The sequence below is a fragment of the Oryx dammah genome, unplaced genomic scaffold (assembly GCF_014754425.2).
Source record: "Oryx dammah isolate SB20612 unplaced genomic scaffold, SCBI_Odam_1.1 HiC_scaffold_28, whole genome shotgun sequence".
NCBI lineage: Eukaryota > Metazoa > Chordata > Mammalia > Artiodactyla > Bovidae > Oryx > Oryx dammah.
Window position 1 is genome coordinate 95,919,940 of NW_024070212.1, and position 9,972 is coordinate 95,929,911.

A 9,972-nucleotide genomic window follows, 5' to 3' on the forward strand; every position below is an offset into this window, starting at 1 on the left:
TAAGAATTATCCATGATACAGTGTGATTGATATGATTTTCAGTATTTTTGTCCATAAAACAGTCTCTATCATCAGAATAAAGTTTTGTAATAATACATTATTTATCATTTTCTTCTATTTTCTTCTTCATGTAATTTACTCCATTTTTAAACACAAGTAGGGCTATCATCTGCAGATTTTTCATATGGATGGTATCAATTCCTATCCTCTCCCTGTTCCAAAATTTCTAATATACTTGCCATCCTCAGAGTTCCCAATGTGATTTTCCAATTCCTCATTAGTGAGAAGTACTTCTAAAAGACATATTTTAAAGGAGAAGTGAACAGTATTGATGAAACAAGAGGATGTGTTGGGCAGGAAAAGAGTCTGAGAAGAATAAAGAAGTTAATAACCATGCCCAGATGTGTTTTTTGGGAGATCATAAAAATGGAGATACTGATACTCAACATAGAAATACAGGAGGTGGGAAACAGAATTAAGAGCACCGAAGGGAAAGGTGTATCAACTCTGAGTCCTGATTTTGATACGTTTTATGACCAACCTAGATAGCATATTCAAAAGCAGAGATATTACTTTGCTGACTAAGGTCCATCTAGTCAAGGCTATGGATTTTCCTGTGGTCATGTATGGATGTGAGAGTTGGACTGTGAAGAAGGCTGAGCGCTGAAGAATTGCTTTTGAACTGTGGTGTTGGAGAAGACTCTTGAGAGTCCCTTGGACTGCAGGGAGATCCAACCAGTCCATTCTGAAGGCGATCAGCCCTGGGTGTTCTTTGGAAGGAATGATGCTAAAGATGAAACTCTAGTACTCTGACCACTTCATGCGAAGAGTTGACTCATTGGAAAAGACTCTGATGCTGGGAGGAGTTGGGGGCAGGAGGAGAAGGGGACGACAGAGGATGAGATGGTTCGATGGCATCATTGACTCCATGGACATGGATTTGGGTAGACTCCGGGAGATGGTGATGGACAGGGAGGTCTGGCGTGCTGCAATTCATGGGGTCACAAAGAGTCGGACACGACTGAGTGACCGAACTGAACTGAACTGACTAATGGTGAAGACAGCTAGCTGTCAAGTGTATCAGGATCTGGTCTCAGGTCATGACTAGTGAGATAATGAAATTATCAACTTAACAGAAATATATGAAAGCATAAAATTAGATGATACAAGAAAATAAAACTATGGGGTAGTAAAGGTAAAAGAGCTCTCTGTAATATAAATATTTTGGAGAACCATCAAAACAGAGGCTTATGGGGATAAATATCTGACAGATACAGGGTTAGTGAAGCCATTACTGCTTTTATCAGAAACTTTGCTAGCTAAATCTCATGTTGCTTCTTTGCTAACTGCTAAAGAGTAAAAAAAATCCGCTCCTTGTGACTAGTTGTTCTGGCCATAATACTTGAAAATTCAGTTCACTGAATTTTATCCTAGTGCTTTATCTAACCTGAGGCTACTACTAAAATGTAATGGGGCATTGTGGTAGAATGTCATATTTCAAGGATGACAAATAAAATACTGATACTTCAATACAAATTAGTTTATCAAAACCCAGTAATGATCAATGAGGAAATGAAGCCCAAGACAATGTGATTTTAATGAGCTCATTTACTTTCTTGTCACACAACTTACTTGTGAAAAACATTGCATTTCAATCAAGTGAAGTTCTTTTCTCCAAGAAGCAACAGTGATGTTTATTTAAAAGTTGGAAATATTTATAGATCTGACCAAGGAAGAGGCAGTAAAAAGCACTTTCCTAGGTCATTTTAAGTATTTCCTTAACTTACATATAGTGTTTGTGACTCTAAAATTTAGGTATAACAACTTAAAATAGTGTAATAATATGTGTATTTTAAAATCAATATATGAATTGCAATACAGACCATGATGGTTTCAGGCTTAGAGAAAAAGAAATAATCTGTATACCTGTACAGCCCTAGGAAAAAATGTCCTTTTCAATTTACTCTTCAGATCTAACTATATTGAAAAAAATATTCTTATAAAAATTCAGTCCTGCAAGAAAGTGAAGGATTTCCAGATACAACATATTCTCAGAAAGATGCTGAACTCAGACTCTATGACTCATTTAATTTTGTCATCAGAGAAGTATATTAACACGTTCCTAATTCTCATCCACCATGCAGATCTCACAGAGGAACTTTTCAAATCACCGGGGACCTAAGAGAGAAGCAAGACTGCTTAAAAACAAGTCATTCTTACAACAGTCCTATTCCTTAGCATCACTAATTGTCTTCTCCTCTTGCTTTATTTCTCTTAACTTCTGAGCCCAAAACATTAATAATCTTAAACGTCCAATTCAAACTCCACCTCTAGAAATCTTTCTTTGAGGTGTTAGGTGCCCATCAAACTTTTCCTTCTGTAATCTAGCATTTTGGATTACAGTATAACAGTTCACTCTCTTAAAGTCTCATGTAGACACTTATGCATTGCCTTGGATTGATTTTTGTACTATGAAAGACAAGTATATCATGTCTAAATGTGTTCCTTTTCCCAGTACATTTCACTAAGTGACATTTGTAGTTATCACATAAATATAAATTAAGACCCAGTGAGATAGCACTACATGCCAACCAAAATGGCTAAAGTTTAAAATGCTGTGTAGTAATCCTGGAGATCAAAACAGTCAATCCTAAAGGAAATCAACCCTGAATATTCATTGGAATGACTGATGCTGAAGCTGAAGCTCCAATACTTCAGCCACCTGATGTGAAGTCAACTCATTGGAAAAGACCTTGATGCTGGGAAAGATTGAAGGCAGGAGAAGAAGGGGAGAACAGAGGATGAGAAGGTTGGATGCCATCACCAACTCAATGGACATGGGTTTGAGCAAGCTCCAAGGGTTGGTGGAGGACAGGGAAGCCTGACGTGCTGCAGTCCATGGGGTCGCAAAGAGTCAGATACGACTGAGCAACTGAACAACAATAGTAATCCACTTTATCTATATGAATTATATTTTATTTATAATTACAAGTATTAATATCAGTATGCATGCGTGTGCATGCTAAGTTACTACTGTCATGTCTGGATCTTTATAACCCTATGTACTGTAGCCTGCTGGGCTCTTCCAGCCGTGGAATTTTCCAGGCAAGAAAGCTGGAGTGGGTTGCCATGCTCTCCTCCAAGGGATCTTCCTGACCCAGGGATCAACTCACATCTCTCAAGTTTCTTGCATCAGCAGGGGATTCTTTACCACTTGTGCTGCCTAGGAAGTCCTGATATCAGTATATAGCTATTATGTTCCAGGTTTTTTAAATCCCTTTACACTGAAACTGCTTTCATCATTACGTTTTAAGCATATATACTAGTCATTATTCTCCAGAGAAACTGAACCTATAACAGGACATATGTTATAGTAATTGGATCACATGGTTGCAGATACCAGTAGAAGTACCACCGTCTTCCAACTGCAAGCTGGAGAACCAGGAAAGCTCATGGTATAATTCAGCCCAAATTCAAGACCTGAGAACCAGGGGAACTGAAGGTGTAACTCCCAATCTAAGGCCTAAGAATCGAGGGTCATTGGTGTTAAGTTCTGGAGTCTGAAGGCCTGAGAACCAGGATCTCTGATGTCCGAGGTCAGGAAAATATGGATCTCAGCTTAAGAAGAGACAGAATTTGCCCTTCTTCCACCTCTTTGATTTATACAGACCTTCAACACATTGGATGATGTCTTTCCATCTTGGAGAGACCTAACTGCTTTATTCAGTCTACTGATTAAGATCTTAAACTCTTTGGGCAACATACTCACAGAAATACCCAGAAGTGTTTTGTCACTTATCTGGGGGTCCCTTAGCCCAGTCAAGTTGACACATAAAATTAACCATCAAAGCATATGTCCTGAAGACCAACCATCTTCTATTTTGTAACTTCATCCAATTTAAGTCTCAGTTTGCAAGTCAAAGATTTTAGTCCTTTTATATTTCTGACGATGGTATGTTTGGATTATTTAAGGGAAACATTTAGATTTTATGATACATTTAGTTGTTTCTCAGCATACCACTTTTCCTGTATATGAGATAGTCTCCTAGCTTGAAATCTTAATTATGGTACAATTGCACTTGCCTTAGGTAATTTCTCACATAAATTTGCAAGGAAGATACATAGGTGATATATTTTAGGAGTTCTTAGACTATATATAGAAATTTTAATTTGTTCTCATACATTGGCAATTATTTGGGTTTACACAAAAGTATAGGCTCTTGGTCCAAAATGCTTTTTCCTCAAAGTTTTATACTGTTGGTTCTACCGTCTTCAAGTATCCTATGTTTTGTATGAGAAGTTGAATGTCCATCATTGTAGAAAAGTTGTTACAGAAGCAGTGAGTAATATTGAAGGTGTATAAGTTCAAGTCTAATTAGTTAGATATGGGGGAGTGTACACCAGAGGCCATGTTGGTACTCCATGACATCCACAAAACAGTGGAGATCAAGGTCAAGGTCTACATTTTCTAGATAAAACAAAATTGGAGAAAGAAGAACTCCTTTGATTGTAACGTTCTTTACAGTTAAGTTCTAGTGCATAAAGCAATATTAGCAATCATTTTTAAATTACAAGGGTCATTCAAGAAGGCTTGAAAGATAGAGAGATACATAGACACAAACAAAGATAATGCTTTAAGTATCATGCAAGCCACAAAATTTGAGAACTGCCTACAATAAACTTGGAATATACAATTCTGAAAAGAGAATAGAATCTCTCCCAAGACAGATATAGTTCTAATTCCATGATGGAATATTTGCAATATATTTTTCAGGGAAAACATTAAGTGGTATTATTTGGAAGGAGAACATTAACTCAAATACCATAGCTATGACCCATTTCTTTGGCAATTGCAGTCCAGGAAAAGGAAGCCTGATACTTCTGAAACTGCTTGACTGACTTAGGAACAAGTCAGGACAAGACACACTCCGACACCTCTCAGAAAAGGAAATTCCTGATTCACAAGCTTAGGGAACTGATGGGTATTTTGGACATCAGCAAATTAGGACCAATTTGGAATCTATCTGATCCTCTTTTGACAGAAGGGAAAACGCTTGAACAGTAGCAAGAGAGGGACAAAAGGAGTTTATGTTAGAGTGAGCAGAGCCCTTTTCTGGCTCTCACGCTCTCACTTTGTTCTTTCTTTGGGTGGCATGCTATTCCTCTGGAGACATTGTTTAGTATGGGGATGGTGTGCTATCTCGGCCTCCATGTGGACCTTCATTTTCATCTCTGGCAGGAAGCAGAGCCTTAATATAAGTCTCCAGTGGGACAAACATGCTTTTTTTGTGTCATTTCTAAAAGTTTTATTTTGTTCTTCTTTTAATATACCTGGTCAATTAGAGTCACTTTTTTAATATCACCAAATTTATAATTCCCGGCTTTATTTCTTTTTAAAATTAATTTATTTTTTATTGAAGGATAATTGCTTTACAGAATTTTGCTGTTTTCTGTGAAAACTCAACATGAATCAGCCATAGGTATACATATATCCCCTCCCTTTTCGAACTCCCTCCGTACTGAAGAATTTATTTACAGGGCAACAGTGGAGAAACAGAGGTAGAGAATAAACTTATGGACATGGGGAGAGGGGAGGAGAGGGTGAGATGTATGGAAAGAATAACATGTAAACTTACATTACTATATGTAAAATAGATAGCCAACGGGAATTTGCTGTTTGGCTCAGAAAACTCAGACAAACACACTTTTGTCCTGTCTTCCTTTCCCTTGTCCTGACTTTTTTTTGCCTGACTGCTGTGCCCTGTTGGACTGGCCTTCCTACACAATTGTAGTGGGAAAGTCAACAGGGTAGATCATTGTTGGGTTTATGGGTCTAAAATATTTGGTGCCACTTTAGTTCATGGTATGAAGCTCAACTCAAATATAAATGGCAGTAGGCTCAGTCTCCACTTACTGAAGTTTAACTCTTTTGTAGAAAGTTCTCAGTACTATGGAGTGGTAACTTTCCTAGCCATGTCTCTGTTTATTACTTGCCTTGGGAATACTGTCTGTGTAATCAGTGGATAGTAAATAACAAGAATAGAGGATTTAGATTCTGTAACCTTGCCTAAATATCTCTCCTTCTTTTCTATCTCCTGTATCTATTACTGGAAGGAATTATTATAAAAGAGACTAATGTTTAGGTATCTATGGCCCACATGAAGAGAAAAGCATCTAGAATTAAAATGTCAAACTTTAAGCAAAATGAGAAAAAGTTTCAGTAGGATTTTTTGAACATTTTATTCATGAACTTGAAAGTGCAGAATAGGAAGATTAATGTGATCTCCATTCTTCTTCACTATGTAACCTCCAAATCCTTAAAGAAATGACACTTGTTTATTAGTCCCAGAGAAGTATAATGACTGAGTAATTAATTAGAGTTTGGAACTATGGCCTTCAGAAGGGTATGAAATGAATCTGCTTTCGTTGCTCTGGCCCTTACGCTATTGAATCTGCTCTTCCTTTTTGCTAACATGTGACTCTTACATGGAGATTGCTCATGATCTGGATTATATACCATTCCTCCCTGTATATGTGTCTTCATCACCATGTCATAAGCTTCAAGTAAAGGAAGAGTTCCATGGAGATGTCAAAGAGGGCCTTCCCTGTGAAAAGAAAATCTTCAATAATTAATCAGTCAACAGCTAGGTGTGGCTGGGCTGAGGTCTTTCTCTGGTGACACTAACTCTTTACCTAATATAAACGGTAAAACCCCTATTCTCACACTTCTGTGTTCTTTTATTAAGGAAGGGGAATTTTAGAATTTAATGGAATGAGCATTTAACAAGGCAAGAGGTTAAACCCTAAAATGCCCTTGTTCTGCTTGCTAATGTAGAAGAAAACATACGAATAACCCAAGCTACATTTTGTGTGTGTGTGTGTGTGTGTGTGCTTATTTAACTATGTAAGAGAAGTTTCAAGAGTGCAGGTTTAACACTCAAGCGGTTCAGCTCGAGGTATAGAAGATAACATTCTCAGAGCTCCTCCCGTTGCTGCCTCATTTACCTTCCAGGGTCTGCAGTAGACAAGAACTGAATACAGGGAAAAATATCATCAGTATAGTCAGGATCACACATATATCATGTATCCAGGTACTAGACAATGGGAACAGGGTATCCGAATCTGAGACTGGAGAAGAGGGAGGATTAAAATAAAGGTGGTTTTTAAACAAAATGAAATCGAATTGGAAAAGATGCACAAATAAGGGAAACGTGTAGAGCCCACTTGATAAGAAGATGGAGCATTGATAAAGGAAAATCTGCCTTCTGGCCCTCATTTACATGTATTTTCTGAGCCCAGTTTGTGACCACACCTCCAGGCTTTATGACAAGATAAGACTTGCTAGTTTGAATGAACCAGGGTGCGCATGCAGTTTGAACTGAGTCTGGAATGCAAACTGTGACGTTCCGTCTCTACTCACTTATCCACAGATAACTGAAGACAGACTCTTATTTGCTTCTATACTCTTGGTTAGGAGATAAAGAAGCAAAATGTTCCAGAAATGTCATAGATATAATACAGTGGGCCTCTGTGCAGGTGGCTAAAACAAAATTATGTGTAACTGCAGGTCAGTGGTGGAAGGCAAAATTTGAATATGCACTGGATATGATCACAATATCTAAGGAGCTCAATCTATTTAAATAACAAATGGACAAACAGTGATAAAAGGGAGTCATGATCACTCAATTCAAATCTTTAAAGTCTGTCATAGTGATAAAACCCTGGAAGAACCAAATGAAAAGTTAGAGATAGTAGTCTTCATTTCATTAATCGCAAATGTTGTCACTAAAATGTACACTCCAGGAGGTCAGGGTCTTCTAATTTTTTGTTTATTGCTGAATCTCCTGTTAGAAATATGTCTGGCCCTTATAAATATTTGTTGAATGAATTAGAACTACAAAGATAATATTAAGCATAAATCCAAAACAGATTCAAAATAATTTTAGATATTTCAATTATAAGACAGAATCTTATAAACACTATGCATATTATATTTCAAAACTTGAAATAAACAAGAAATATTAGAAATGTAAGAAATATATGCAGTACAGATAATGAGACATGGCACCTATGGAAAGTAGTAAATAGATGGAATTGAAACATAACATCTAAAATAGAGAATTTAAAGGTGGGTTTCAAAACAGAGTAGTCATATCTCAGGAGGTAACTAATAAACTAAATAATAAATGGGAAGATACGAACATGAGGAGAAAACAAAAAAGAAAAGGAAAGAGACAAGTACCATGGAGTAGCAAGTTCTGATTGATAGTTATCTACAGCTGTAAAAAAAGAAGAGTTAAAGAATGGAAAAAGGGAAGAATTTGAAACAATGGTAGTTGACAATTTTTGAGACCTCATAAAAAACACTAATCTAAAAAATCAGGGAGCCCTACAAATATCTATTATGAAAATTTTTAAAAATCCCACAGTACAGGTGTGCACACACACACACAGAGGCAAATAAAGTTTCTTTAATCAGCCAGAAGATAAAGTTCACGTTCAAGAGTCACAGTCAAACTGACAGCAGATTTCTCAATAGAATAGAAGCCAAAATACTGACATAATATATTCAATGCACTGGAAGAAAATAACTTCCAACCTAAATTCTGTAACTATTGAAATAAAGTTGAGGTAAAGATTGCCAGTCAGAATGTTAGTATTTGTAAAGTCTGAGATCCAAGAGAGAATAAATGTTTTTTAAAAACTGTAAATATATAGATACTTATATAAACAATGGTATATAAAGCAATGGTTATAATAACCTCTTCTGAGGCTTAACTATACACAGCATTAAAATTAACTATACACAGAATTAAAATTCCCAGCATTAAAATTAACTACACACAGAATTAAAATTCCCAACAACAGTATGTAACTCAACAACGCTAAATGCTATTGAATTATTCTAAAGTCATTTTATCTTCTAATGGTGTTTAAAGTATTAATTCACTTTGGACTCGGTAAGTGAAGTGTACGTGTTAACAATTTCTAAGGGAATCGCTTAGATAATAGAAACATGTATAAATTATATGACAATTATAAGTGAAAACAGATGGAATTGTTTGAAATTATAAAAATAAAAATGTAATTACTAAAAATATACAACAAAAGTGAATGCAAGAATGGAAACATACATAAAAGAAGGTCACAAAATATTAATAAGCACAAAATATTATTAGAGATTTGAAACATCAATAAGCAAAAGGGATAAATGATCCATTTAAATGACAATTATCATCAACATCGATTTAAAAATTAAAATTTAATTATATGATTTTTTGCAAGAAGAATATAAAAGCATAAGCACACAGACAAATTTAAATAAAGATTTTTATAAGATTGAGGGTTAAAAAAAGATATACAATGCAAACAAAAGATTACCAGTGCAGCTACACTACATTTAACCAAGTAGATACTAAGGCAAGAAAGCATTATTACCTACACTGTAATGGTTAATATTCTCTTTCATCAGCAACATTTATCAATTTTAAATGTATGTGTACCTAATATGGCTTCAAATTAAAGAAGTGTAAAGAAAAATTGAAAAATTAAATCATTTATATTCAATGCAATTATTCATATTTTGGACTTAAGTTTTTATCATTTTTTAAATTTACTTTTTATATTTTCCCTATTTCTTATTTCTCTGTTTCCCCTTTACTGAATTTTTGAGGTACTTTGAACTTTTTATTATTGTATTTTAATTTATCTTTTGTGTTTTGAAATTCTATCATTTTACACAGTTTTGGTTGTTTTTTTGTTTCGATGATTGCACTAAAATATACATTAAAATATACATATTCAACTTTCTACAACCTAATTGGAATCACAATTTTACCACTACAACTAGGTCCCTTTAATTGTCACTACTTTATGTTATAGTCATCTTATATATTACATCTATATCTAGATACATTAAAATCCAGTGGGACAATATTGATTTTTGTTTTCTACTATCAAACATTTTTGAAG

The 9,972-nt window shown here is 35.3% G+C and overlaps 1 long non-coding RNA gene across 1 annotated transcript; it reads right to left on the bottom strand.

The window, feature by feature from the left end:
* Positions 1–6,221: 6,221 nt before the first annotated feature.
* On the bottom strand, positions 6,222–7,146 carry LOC120856179. Its single transcript, XR_005719404.1, has 2 exons — positions 7,006–7,146; positions 6,222–6,605 (listed from the first exon to the last, which is right to left on the bottom strand). It is a non-coding gene; the product is annotated as an uncharacterized LOC120856179 (long non-coding RNA).
* Between the last annotated feature and the right edge of the window lie 2,826 nt (positions 7,147–9,972).